We start from the raw sequence: 11,083 nt of genomic DNA, 5'->3' as shown, positions 1-11,083 counted from the left end.
TTTGTAAAAATCTAAAAAAAAACGAAAAACGTTTTTGATATTGGTATTTTGCGGAGCCCCCTAAAGGGACATAGGGGGAATTTTTTTTTTTTAATATATATTTTTTATTTTATTTGTATTTTTTTAACATGTACAGTATCCCGTCTCGTGCGCACGAGAAACTTTTTATAAAGTTATAAAAAAAATTTTTTAAAATGTATAATTTTTTTTTTACATTTTTTTTTTTTTAGACATCTCGTGCGCACGAGATATGTCTAAAAAAAAAAAAAGAAAAGAAATTATACATTTTTTTAAATGTATAATTTAAAATAAATAAAGTAGTATTTTGGGGTAATGTGTGTAGATTTTTAAAGAAAAGTATTTATTCAATTTTGGAATAAGGCTGTAACAACAAATTGTGGAAAATGTCCGGTTGCACTGTACACAGGAAGTATTAAGTTTTGAATCTTGAAACTTTGTGGCTTACCATATAAATTCAGACAGGCTGCCGGAGGATTAAATTGCTTAATTTGTTTGGACTGCAACAATAAGCCGACTTAATCGTCGATTATAAAAGTATTTTTTTCCGACTAATGGAATACAACTATTTTAACTGATGGACCGCCCAGTTCATGTTTACATTTGTATTCCTTTAGGTAAATAATTGCAACTCAATAACCCTAAATGCTGCATAAAATACTTTTTGCACTGGACACCTTCCACTTTGTTCAATCATTTTCACTTTGTGGAATAAAGTAAAACAATATGTTTCACAACAATAGGGTTTCTTTTGTCACAATTAAATTTACTATAATTAAAATGAGCTAAAACCAAGTCGCGGTATCAACGTCAAACTCAAACATGTACAGCAGGTCAAAATTTAAAAAAAAAAATAAATTTTTTTTTTTTTTTTTTTTTTTTTTTTTTTTACATAAAGAAATACAATCATGTGTGCTTACGGACTGTATCCCTGCGGACTGTATTGATCTATATTGATATATAATGTATATATTGTGTTTTTTATGTTTATTTCATAAAAAAAAAAAAAAAGTTTTTTTTTTTTAAAATTTCTTGTGCGGCCCGGTACCAATCGTACCGGTCCGCGGCCCGGTGGTTGGGGACCACTGCCATAATCAATAAAAATAGTCAATAATCAATAAAACCAGTCATGACAGGTACTATCTACAATTTGTATGTGTGATGACGGATTTGGTGTTAACATTAACACACTTTACTATACCCTTTTCTGTCTAAAATTAAACACAATAAATATTATAAACAATATAATAAAATCTTGTTTTTTTTATTTATTTATTTTTAATTTTTATTTTTTTTAACTTTTATTTATAAATTTCAACATTTACAAACAGACAAGAAACAATCGAAATAAGTACAAAAATAGTACAAAACATTACAAAAAGAGTACAAAGCAGCGCCAGGGGGTTATAAATTCAAAGTAACTAAAATAGAATGCAAAAGAAAAAAAAAAAAAAAAAAAAAAATATATATATATATATATATATATATATATATATATATATATATATATATATATATATATATATATATATATATATATATAGATAGATAGATAGATAGTACTTTATTGATTCCTTCAGGAGAGTTCCCTCAGGAAAATTAAAATTCCAGCAGCAGTGTACAGAATTGAGATCGAATTTAAAAAAGTAAATAATGGGGGTATAAATGGAAACAAAATAGAAAAATATTACAATAGAATAAAAACAAAAAGCATCAATGAGAATACAAATATAACAGTAAAATAAGAATATAACAAGAGAAACTAGGCATTAGTGACCATGTTATATATATATATATATATATATATATATATATATATATATATATATATATATATATATATATATATATATATAAAATAAAGTGCAAAGCCATAGGCTATAAAATCTTGTGTTCGTCCATTGGTTTTGGGTTTGGCTGACGTCACTACAGTAGCTACAATCACGTGACCCGACTCCCGTCTGTCTGGCTGTGTGTAATGAATGACTTCTCCACCAGGGGGTGCTCTATCCAAATGAGAGATCCACACATTTCAGCCCTTCGCTCCGTCACCTCAATGAGTTCCAAGAGCCGGTTTGTTCGCGAAAGACCCACCATTAAAGCTAAGACATGAGTATAAAATTGCCATTTTTCACTTCCACATGTTCTGCTCGATTTTGTAGTTCAAAAAGCTGCTCCGAATACAACAAAAATGTCTTTCTTTCTCCACCACCAGGTCGGGTTGGCGAGTCCTTTTCTTTTGGTCATCTTGTGAGAGTAACATCTCCATGGTTACTGCTCTCCAGGTGCCAGCGCATGACAGGTAAGTGAAGGGGATGATGGAGGAGAACCACATGCTCTCTGCAGGGGCCAAAAGGTCTGCTGGACCTTCCGCCTCAGGGGGTTTTCAAGCCAAATGTTGTGGGATAAAGTTATGTTTTTAACTTGTATCTCATAGCACATAACTGTGGTGTGTTCAAGGACCAGAGACATCACCCGTTTTTTGAAGGCAGGGGAGGCTTAACCCCAAATAGATGCAGTAGTGGTAAGCCAAGTCACTTGATAAAAAAAACAACTGTGCTTTATTTTCCCATATTTAAACACTATGGAAAATGGAAAAAATATGTTTTTTTTTTAATTTATTTTTTATTTGTATTTTTGATTTTATTTTTAATTTTAAAATAATATATGTTTTTGATTTAGTATGTTTTTTGTGTGAGGACAAACATGACACAAACCTTCCCGAATGTTAGAACTACCACTGTTTAATATGTTTGTGTGTATGCTTCACTGATGACACTATTTGGACAACATCCTTTTGTCCTACTCATTCTGGCGGTTCTTGAACTCACCATAGTGTGGCCCGTGACGCAACACTTTGTTTACATGTAAAATCTTCCACTCCTTCTTTGTCTCATTTTGTTAAAGTCATTTTGATAGTAGGCTAATATAGACACTTACATCATGTGTTGCCTTCATTATAACACTTATATAAGACTTTTAAAGTCATTTTGATAGTAGGCTAATATAGACACTTACATCATGTGTTGCCTTCATTATAACACTTATATAAGACTTTTAAAGTCATTTTGATAGTAGGCTAATATAGACACTTACATCATGTGTTGCCTTCATTATAACACTTATATAAGACTTTTAAAAGTCATTTTGATAGTAGGCTAATATAAACACTTATGTCATATGTTGCCTTCATTATAACAGTTATATAAGACTTTTAAAAGTCCATTTTGATAGTAGGCTAATATAGCTAATATAGACACTTACATCATGTGTTGCCTTCATTATAACACTTATATAAGACTTTTAAAGTCATTTTGATAGTAGGCTAATATAGCTAATATAGACACTTACATCATGTGTTGTCTTCATTATAACACTTATATAAGACTTTTAAAGTCATTTTGATAGTAGGCTAATATAAACACTTATGTCATATGTTGCCTTCATTATAACACTTATATAAGACTTTTAAAAGTCATTTTGATAGTAGGCTATTATAGCTAATATAGACACTTACATCATGTGTTGCCTTCATTATAACACTTATATAAGACTTTTAAAGTCATTTTGATAGTAGGCTAATATAGCTAATATACCATACCATACCATACCAACTTTATTTATAAAGCCCTTTAAAAACAACCACAGTTGAAAAACAAAGGGCTGTACACCACAAAGAAATAAAGGCAAAGGACAGACTAAAAAATAAAATTTAAAACAGAAGTAAAATACACATTAAAAAAGCAAATATAGACACTTACATCATGTGTTTCCTTCATTATAACACTTATATAAGACTTTTAAAGTCATTTTGATAGTAGGCTAATATAGACACTTACATCATGTGTTGCCTTCATTATAACACTTATATAAGACTTTTGAAGTCATTTTGATAGTAGGCTAATATAGACACTTACATCATGTGTTGCCTTCATTATAACACTTATATAAGACTTTAAAAGTCATATTGATAGTAGGCTATTATAGCTAATATAGACACTTACATCATGTGTTGCCTTCATTATAACACTTATATAAGACTTTTAAAAGTCATTTTGATAGTAGGCTATTATAGACACTTACATCATGTGTTGCCTTCATTATAACACTTATATAAGACTTTTAAAAGTCATATTGATAGTAGGCTATTATAGCTAATATAGACACTTACATCATGTGTTGCCTTCATTATAACACTTATATAAGACTTTTAAAGTCATTTTGATAGTAGGCTAATATAGACACTTACATCATGTGTTGCCTTCATTATAACACTTATATAAGACTTTTAAAGTCATTTTGATAGTAGGCTAATATAGCTAATATAGACACTTACATCATGTGTTGTCTTCATTATAACACTTATATAAGACTTTTAAAGTCATTTTGATAGTAGGCTAATATAGACACTTACATCATGTGTTGCCTTCATTATAACACTTATATAAGACTTTTAAAGTCATTTTGATAGTAGGCTAATATAGACACTTACATCATGTGTTGCCTTCATTATAACACTTATATAAGACTTTTAAAGTCATTTTGATAGTAGGCTAATATAGACACTTACATCATGTGGTGCCTTCATTATAACACTTATATAAGACTTTTAAAGTCATTTTGATAGTAGGCTAATATAGACACTTACATCATGTGTTGCCTTCATTATAACACTTATATAAGACTTTTAAAGTCATTTTGATAGTAGGCTAATATAGACACTTACATCATGTGTTGCCTTCATTATAACACTTATATAAGACTTTTAAAGTCATTTTGATAGTAGGCTAATATAGACACTTACATCATTCATTATATCACTTATATACGGCTTTTAATTGTTTGCAGCTCCAGACAGATTAGTTCTGTGGTCCAGTATGGCTCTTTCAACATTCCGGGTTGCCGACCCCTGACCTAGGCCTACCACGCTACTGTATTCTAACGTTGGTCGCCATGGCGACACTTAGAGAGCCCAGTTTTGTCTGAGGTGGTACTCGGTGAAATCATTTTGAGAACCTCTGATCCGATACATTCCACATGCTTTATTAGCCCTGACTAAATGGTGTCGTTACTCACGGCGAGCTCATCACACCACCTGTGTCTCCATTTGTGCCTTATTCAAATCTCACAGTGGTTTCTTTAATGTCCTCCACCTTCTTGCTCAATATGTTGAAACATATTCTTAAATGAAGTAAATGCTCGTGCCATTATCTTGACATAATGATATGCATACATCATCATTTTTTTTTTTATACTTGAAGTAAGAAATGATGACTTTAAAAAAGTAGTTTTATACTTGTTAGTGTTGATGACACAACAGTTGATATTCTAGTTTCAAGCATGTTTGACTCAATATAGCTCATTAAATCTCAGCAACAAGCTGTAATATCTTACTGACATCATTTAGGACCAGGGGTGTCCAAAGTGCGGCCCGCAGGTCATTTTTTAACGGCCCCACGGCACATTTTAAAAATACGATTTAAAACAATAAAAAACATTAAAAGTGGTATTTAAAGAGCAAACAGGTGAAATGTAACAATAAAATGTAGCAATGTTTACTCTACTCACACAAAGCTGCCATGCAGGCTGTTTCTTTCTTTAAAAAATAATAATGAATCACAATCAATGTCATTATGAATTATTGACCTATTCAAGGCTCCAATTACGTCACATTCAATATTTTGAGATTTTTTTGGGGGGAAATGTTGCATATTTTGTGTTTGCCATGTAAAAAAAATGAGCTGTTTTTTTTTTAAAAGAAGGGCCTCAAACGAACAAACAAAAAACAAACAATAAAACTTGTAATTGACAGATCTGAAGTTGATCTCGAGATTATTGTGTTAAAAGTAAACAGTAAAAAAAAATAATTATAATTTATTTTGTAACACTTTAATGAGTAGGACCCTTTTGGATCCCCTACAATTTTAGTGTGATTAGTTTTTAAGTGTCATTGCTCAAAAACTAATAATGAATTAAAATCAATGGTTTTATGAGTTATTGACCTTTTTAAGGCTCCAATTATTATGTAATCTCAAATATTCCACTTCAAAATTTTTATTGGGTGAAAATATTGCATATTTTGTGTGTTTTTCATTTAAAAAAAAAAAAGGGTTTTCTTTGACAAAAAGAGCATACAATTTAAATCTTTAAAATGTTTTATATTGACAGATAGACCTAATGTTGATCTAGAGATGTAAAAACTTGAATAATAACACAAATAATAATACTGAATAATGACACATTTTTTATAGTTTTTGGACCAAAACCCTTTGGGGTCCCCGGGATCAAGCCTGAGTGGAAGCCTAAATGTATATTTTTTATACATATATTGGTTTTTAAAATAAAAAATATCAAAATGGCCCCTGCTAGCTTTGATTTTTCAATGTGCGGCCCTCAGTGGAAAAAGTTTGGACACCCCTGATTTAGGACCAAAACCCTTAAAACAAGTAAAACACTCTAACATAAAATCTAGAATGATCTTATCAGACAGAAAATAAGCAAATATCACCTTATTTGAGATATTTCATCTTACTTAGATTTCACTTTTTGCAGTGCAGGCACCTTTTCTTTGAACTGTTTTGTAACCAAAGGCCACGGCTGTTTACCACCCCCCTCCCTTTAGAAACAGCTGTTGCCATGTAATCCGGGAAAAGTCCAAATAAAAGAGGAGGCGTACAATCTTTCGTCAGAGCGTGGTTGGACACTGTACAAGCGTACAGGTCTACGCCTTTCTCCTCATTGAGCCAAATGTAATTCTGTCTCTGTTTAATTCCTTGCTTCTTGTCTTGTTTAATAGATGTCATCAGTGTTTGAACCTGACAACTACTATATGAGTACGTGTTTTCTATCGTTTCGTTGAAAATAAAACAGCAAAGTCCATTTGGCTGTCATCTGTTTTAATTATGAGACACAATTGTGTCAAAGTCATGATTTTTTTTTTACATGCTTTAAATAAGCTTATTTTTTAAATATATATTTTTTTTCTTCTTGTTTTTGAACACTGACATTTTGCAGTGTAGTGGTGGATTTTCGTTCCGTATGGCGGCAGTTTCGTTTTTCAATGGCTTTGGTGCATTTTGTTGTTTCTTCCCCATAATGAGGGTGAGTCCATAAAGTAAGCTGAAGGATTGTGGAATAGAATGGAGCTTTATTTTCATTGCACTTAAAAAGTGCAACACAATGACATTTTCAGTGCAAATCCATCATAAATACGTCGTACAGGATGTACAAGACAGGACCACTGATGGGTCGCCACTATAGCAGTGCATGTAGGAGGGTGCATTTGGGAAGGACGTTATTAAAACACACGGCCTGTTTCATACCCATCCTCTTACCTCTGGCAGGGTAGATTAAGTTTTTGAACGACCGTCAATTCTGCCATTCACGCAAATATCTCCACGTCGAGGGATCAAGTGGGTGAAATAAAGCTGATGTGCAGTGAAGACCTGGCAGGACGCCCAGCATCGCTTGATGCTTAAAAGGCCGCCGTAAAAAGCAGATCCTCTCCGCATGCAGATGAAGCTCCAACGCAGCATGGCTGATTTACGGCAATAATATATGTCAGGCCACAAAGAGCTCCTTTTTCTGCTTTATATCCCGCTTCCAAGTAAATCCTCAGTTTGATCTCCTGTCATCTGAAAGTGGCTGACATCAGCACAACATTCTGCTTGTCAAGGCGGGCAGACTGCAGATGCCTTTTAAAGCACGCACTTCACATTATGTCTGCAGATATGTCGGCCACGTGCGCTTGCACTGCCATTCCATTAACGGAAAGCCTGGAGACTAAAGCAGATGAACCTTTCACCGCCAGCACCTATTTAGACTTTCAACTATTACTGTATTAGGAGACTTGAAAACACCATGAAAAATACGTACATCGACCTGATCGTTTCTTGTTGTTGTTGCCTTTTTATGTGCGTGAAACTATTTTTTTTAAATATTTTGGTGTAATAAATACAAACCCCGTTTCCATAAGAGTTGGGAAATGGTGTTAGATGTAAATATAAACGGAATACAATGATTTGCAAATCCTTTTCAAGCCATATTCAGTTGAATATGCTACAAAGACAACATATTTGATGTTCAAACTCATAAACTTTATTTTTTTTTTGCAAATAATAATTAACTTTAGAATTTCATGGCTGCAACACGTGCCAAAGTAGTTGGGAAAGGGCATGTTCACCACTGTGTTACATGGCCTTTCCTTTTAACAACACTCAGAACTGAGGAGACACATTTTTGAAGTGGAATTCTTTCCCATTCTTGCTTGATGTACAGCTTAAGTTGTTCAACAGTCCGGGGGTCTCCCTTCTGCTATTGCAGGTGCCACACATTTTCAATGGGAGACAGGTCTGGACTACAGGCAGGCCAGTCTAGTACCAGCACTCTTTTACTATGAAGCCACGTTGATGTAACACGTGGCTTGGCATTGTCTTGCTGAAATAAGCAGGGGCGTCCATGCTTGGATGGCAACATATGTTGCTCCAAAAGCTGTATGTACCTTTCAGCATTAATGGCGCCTTCACAGATGTGTAAGTTACCCATGTCTTGGCCACTAATACACCCCCATACCATCACACATGCTGCCTTTTACACTTTGCGCCTAGAACAATCCGGATGGTTCTTTTCCTCTTTGGTCCGGAGGACACGACGTCCACAGTTTCCAAAAACAATTTGAAATGTGGACTCGTCAGACCACAGAACACTTTTACACTTTGTATCAGTCCATCTTAGATGAGCTCAGGCCCAGCGAAGCCGACGGCGTTTCTGGGTGTTGTTGATAAACGGCTGCCAATGGAACTGCTGCTTTACAGACAGTAAATGGGACAATGAAAAAGGAGGATTACCTCCAAATGACAGAGAATCGGTACTGTGTCGGTTCAAATGTGAACGGTATACTTCCCTATAACCACTTACTGTCTTCCCCGTTGTACTAATCTCATTGCTTCTTTTCCTAAAGACTTTGGTAAAAAACCACCTAAGTTAAAAGACCATAATCTAGATGTATAAGTCAAGCTAACTGACTGCGGAAAGGAGAGGTCCTTTAAACCCGTGATCACGCTGTTTACCAGAAGTGGGCGATAGGCTACAACTAGGGATGTCCGATAATGGCTTTTTGCCGATATCCGATATGCTGATATTGTCCAACTCTTTAATTACCGATACCGATATTTTTTATACCAAATATGTGTTATATGTGTTTTATGTCGCACGTTTGCACCAAGAAAAATTCCTAGTTTGTGAAGCCGTTCTCAAACAATGGCAATAAAACGATTCTGATTCTGATTCTGATCAACCGATACCGATATCAACCGATATATGCAGTCGTGGAATTAACACATTATTATGCCTAATTTGGACAACCAGGTATGGTGAAGATAAGGTACTTTTTAAAAAAAATTGTAAAATAAGATAAATAAATTAAAAACATTTTCTTGAATAAAAAAGAAAGTACAACAATATAAAAACAGTTACATAGATTCTAGTAATTAATGAAAATTTGTAAAATTAACTGTTAAAGGTTAGTACTATTAGTGGAGCAGCAGCACGCACAATCATGTGTGCTTACGGACTGTATCCCTTGCAGACTGTATTGATATATATTGATATATAATGTAGGAAGCAGAATATTAATAACAGAAAGAAACAACCCTTTTGTGTGAATGAGTGTAAATGGGGAAATATATATGAAATACTCGAGTTGGTGAATTCTAGCGGTAAGAGGCGCCTTTACACAAACATTTTCGTTATTCTCTTTCTCTTTGTCTTCAAAAAAGCCCGCCAAAAGGAAACCCAACCCATCCCCCAGCAACCCTACCTGGCCTCCTCCTCCCTCTCCCTCCCCTCCCCCTTTCTCTCCCTCCCCCTTCACCTGGAGGACGATCAATATGCCTCTCTCTCCTCTCTCTCCTTGCTCTTCAACTGCAACAGCAATAATAACCAACAATTTTTCTGGTCAGTACCACAACACAGCGGACTCTGATGCTCTTTTTGGTTCCAGTGGACTACACATCATCCACCTTAATGTGAACAGCCTCTCTGGAGCCAAACTCGACCAAATCAGAGAAATGTTCCTCAACACGAAGGTAAAAATCTTGTGTTTCTCGGAAACCAAATTTGATCAAAGTATTTCTGACTCAGAGATAGAAATACAAAACTTTTCGGTTATCAGAAAGGATAGGAATAAACACGGTGGGGGCGTTTGTATGTATATTCACCAGGATATTAAATACATAACTCGCACTGATCTTAACCACAATAACCTGGAATCTGTGTGGGCGGAAATCAAATTTAAAAATGCTAAGCCGGTACTAATAGGGACTGTTTATAGACCCCCTAATCAGAGTGATTTCTATGGGGCTTTGGAAGAATGCTTGGCGGGGACAGACAACATGGAGAAAATTATAACTGGGGATCTGAACACAGATATTCAACGCAAAGATGCGCCTGTCTTCAGATCCTTCAGCAAGTTTTGTAATCTGCACGGTCTTTCCCAGCTAATAGCGCTACCCACAAGGGTGTGTGATTCCACCCAATCAACCATAGATCTCATTCTCACTTCAGACCGGCCTAAAATAAAAAATAGTGGGGTCATGATCTGTGGTCTTAGCGACCACTATCTAACCTTCTGCACCCGTAAAATAGCTAAACCTAAAGCCAATGGCCACATAACAGCCCAATCCAGATCCCTCAAAAAATACTCCAATGACAATTTCAATTTAAAATTAGATGAGTGGGACTGGTCCCCTGTGCTCGCGAGCAACCTGGTCGATGTCGCTTGGGATCGCTTCAAAACGGCGTTCCTAAAGATACTAAATGACATGGCTCCCGTGAAAACAGTCAGGATCAAAGCCCGCTCGGAACCATGGATGAATCCGGACCTATTAGCTGCCATAAAAGACAGAGACAGGAAATACTCTGAATACCAAAAATGTAAAACAGAAGTAGATAAACAACCCAATAATATCAACCTCAAATTACTCCTTTCAACTCTCAAAAAGCAATGCAATAAATTAAGAAATAAGTCAACCAACCTGACTAAATCCTTAAAAAAAAATTACATTAA

This window comes from Entelurus aequoreus, linkage group LG01, assembly GCF_033978785.1.
Source record: "Entelurus aequoreus isolate RoL-2023_Sb linkage group LG01, RoL_Eaeq_v1.1, whole genome shotgun sequence".
NCBI lineage: Eukaryota > Metazoa > Chordata > Actinopteri > Syngnathiformes > Syngnathidae > Entelurus > Entelurus aequoreus.
This window is presented reverse-complemented; position numbering follows the sequence as displayed.